Raw genomic sequence first — 3,704 nt, forward strand, 5'->3', positions numbered from 1 at the left:
CAAATCTTCTACGGCATATAAATTCTTACGACGGCAAGGAGTAATATTGCCAGCTCCATCAACTATTCGAACGTGGCTTGGAAAATCGAAGTTTAGACCTGGCTTTAATGTAATGTATTTTAAACAAATTGCAAAAAAAAAATGTTTTTGCTTCTGATGAGGAAAAAACCTGTTCTGTGTCTTTTGATGAAATGTCCATTATGGAGAAACTTGAATACAATAAATACATGATTTGGTAGAAGGATTTGAAGATTTTGGCCAACTACAACCAGATTTCGAACAATCAAATCGTACCAAAAACACTGCAAAGTGCGCTTTGGTGTTTTTGGCACGGGGAATTTACTCGCCGTGGAAGGTTCCCATTGCTTACTTCCTGTCCCATTCATCCGGGATCATTTTCCCTGCATTATTTCCTAACATGGATGTTTCAATTTTTATATTAAATTACATTATGTATATCTGTAGATAGGTAAGTATAATTTTGTTTTATTTCAGGAACTATGCCGAAGAATTATATAAGAAAAACTACGCGCCAAAATTGGAGCGAACTCTCAATGATCAACGCATTAGATGCTGTAAAAAATGGCATGCAGTATAAAACAGCGAGTAAACAATTCTCCGTGCCGATTATGGCTTTAAAAAGACGAGCTAAGGGAAAAAACCTTTGTCAGCCCCCAGGTCAGTTACAAACAAGATCAGGGAGAGCGGTTAAGTTCCCAGCGAAGTTTAACGAGTTTGTTACCGCTACGCTGGAGGAGAAGTACTGTGGCGACCGCCGGAGACTACGCAACAACGTCGTCTGATTGGGCCGCGCGGTCAGCCACTAGCGTGCAAGCCCGACCATTTAAATACCCGCCACAGGCGAGCACAAAGTAGTAGTTTTCGATCGCGCTTCGCTTCAACTTCATCTTCCGATCCAGCCGACCTGCAGTCAGCACCAGCCACACCGCCGCTTAAGCCTATGTCACATTATCAAACAGTTTGACAAACTGGTTTGATCAAACTCGACTAGTGACGTCACCGATGCAGTTTGAGCAAACTTCCTATTTTTTAGAAGTGCCTCTATTTCAATCAGTCAGTTTGATGTGAGCTGTGCTGTAATTGGTTAGTTCAAGTAAGTTAAAAACGGCGCGAACGAATTGATTTCCGACGACGACCTACATAACCTGATTGTGTTGATTATTAGCTGCAACAAGTACTTTTTCGTTATTGTTAATTTGAAATGACACCTGGATGGAGCAAAGAACAAGTGTCCTTTTTGATTGATTTATACCAGGATAGAGACGGTCTCTATAACGTTAAAATGCCAATGTACCACAATAAACAAGGCAGGGGCACTTGAGGAAATTGTGAGAAGTATGCAGGAAGTTCGACCAAAAATAACAAGTATGTGATTGTTTATAACTATAGTAAATGTATTTTATCATTGATTGTATTTTATATTTAGCCAATGATGTTAAAACAAAAATTAATTCTTTGCGGACACAATTTAACAAAGAAATCGGTAAACTACGAGGCAAGCGGCAAGCCCAGTGGTGCTGGAGCAGAGGTTGTTAAAGTAAATTTGAACAATTGCTGTTCTTGGCAGACCATTATAGAGAAGGAAGACGAAAACTTAGACAATACTCTAATACCAGAAGTAAGTTCATTTAGTAAATATTTAATTTAGATATGTCATAACTTAAGTAATTAATTACATAACATGATTATTAACAGAATCTTGTTGCCATGCTACTGCTCCATTGGTGTTAAAATATTCTTGGTATACTAAACGAATTTGTTGTGATGTTGTAGCGGTTCGATTTCCTCCTTGCCGTACCACATTCTGTAAATGACACGTTACATCTTCAATATTGGAAATGTATTTGGGTGATACGGTAATTAAATAATTATGTAAAATGCAACACACTTTCGTAATCATTTCTACTTTTTCGACATTTACAAGTACATTCATTGTATGTAACAAAATCCGAAATTTGTTATTTAATATACCGAATGCATTTTCGACAACTCTTCGAGATCGGCAAATTCGGTAATTAAATATACGTTGCTCATTGGAAAGACCGTGAAGTTTGTATGGTTTCATGATGTTTTGCTTCAGTGGGGAAGCATCATCTGCCACAAACACATGTGGGATTTCTTTATTTCTTCCTGGCAAAGCTTGAGGAGGTGGAAAGTTCAGCGTATCAGTATTAATTGCATATGCCAAAGGGCTCCTTTGAAATATACCTCCATCACTTATTCTGCCATTTCTGCCTATGTCACTTATTAAAAATTTATAATCTTCATCACTACAGCTAAAAGAACAATACTATCTGTTCCTTTATAATTGTGAAAAAAGGATCGAAATGTGGTATGTTTTCTGTCCATCGCTTCCAAGCAGTTTGGATAATTCCAGTTTTCGTAAAATTTGTCCGATACTGCTTTCCATTCTTCTTGCGTCTGTGGGGCCTCTAATATTAAATTAAATTTCAGATAGATGGCTCAGCTGAGGATGAAGATGGCGCCAGCACATCTGCATCGGGTGAAATACCAATCCACCAATCAAAACGAAAAGGTGCACCTCTACGCAATCCTCCCTCTGGAAAAAGACGAGCAGAGAGTGATGCTGCTCTTCCTGTGTTTGAAGAAATTGGGAATGCAATAAAAAAATTACTGGTGAGCAGGATGATCAATGGGGAATATTTGGGAAATTTGTAGCAGACAAAACAAAGGATATAGCAGATGAAAAAATTGGAAAACAGTGCAAGCGGAAAATAATTATGACTCTTTTAGAGTACCAAGAACAAGATGATTGCAATTAATTGTGTTTAATGTAAATTAAAACTTAATAAATGTTTAGGTATATAATGAATTTGTTTTTGGTTTGTTGTGCCGCCACATATGGCATAAACTTTATTTGCTAATTATATCTGCTGTGATACTAACCCTTAAATATTCTCCTTCTAAGCGTGTAACAATGGCATTCAGCACTTCATTAATAATAAAATTACACTTAGAGTATTATGTGCAATTCTCGTTGCAAAACTTAAACTTCTCAAAGTTTCACCAGTTGGTAAGTATCGAAGAGTGTTAGAGGATTGGCAACACTGCAATGTTGAGTGATGCAAAAACGTGTACTTAACGATTGGCGATTATTAAAATAAGTTCAAGCAGGATCTTATTATTTATTTATTAACAAAAACCAAAGCATGGCGCAGTCGGAGTTGTGAGTAGCCTACAGTAATAGAAAACAAAAATAGCAGCAGGTCAGTGACTGGATTAGTCTAATCCCGGACCCGGACCCAAATGAAATATCGGTTCCGGTTCTGTTTATATTTAAGCGAAAATATTTATAACGGTTCCGGTCCGGTTTCGGTTCTAAAAGGAAATAACGGTTTGGTTCTGCGCATTTTTTTCGGTCCATAACGGTTATTTGCGGTTCTAGTCTTTTAGAAAGTATGGCATTCAAAAAATTCATTATAACAACGTGATTTGTTAATTAATAGGTGTGAAGAAAAAGCCATGAATACCAAAACGTGACGTATCGTATAATTTATAACGACAAGGGGAATAAAGGAGGAAGAGGGAAATGCGTATTTACACTTTATTACTAAAAAACAGAAAATTTTATTTTATAAAACCTCGCCCCTCCTTTTTTATTTAGTGGCTAAATTAGCGCCACCGCCACTCGTAATGCCTTCAATTTCGACACCTTATTAAAA

At 37.1% G+C, this 3,704-nt stretch overlaps 1 long non-coding RNA gene across 1 annotated transcript; it reads left to right on the forward strand.

Moving 5' to 3' along the window:
• The first annotated feature begins 819 nt into the window (after positions 1–819).
• LOC116167820 lies at positions 820–2,747 on the forward strand. Its single transcript, XR_004144654.1, has 3 exons — positions 820–1,386; positions 1,448–1,639; positions 2,476–2,747. It is a non-coding gene; the product is annotated as an uncharacterized LOC116167820 (long non-coding RNA).
• The last annotated feature ends 957 nt before the right edge of the window (positions 2,748–3,704 follow it).

This window comes from Photinus pyralis, unplaced genomic scaffold (genome assembly GCF_008802855.1).
Source record: "Photinus pyralis isolate 1611_PpyrPB1 unplaced genomic scaffold, Ppyr1.3 Ppyr1.4_LG1, whole genome shotgun sequence".
NCBI lineage: Eukaryota > Metazoa > Arthropoda > Insecta > Coleoptera > Lampyridae > Photinus > Photinus pyralis.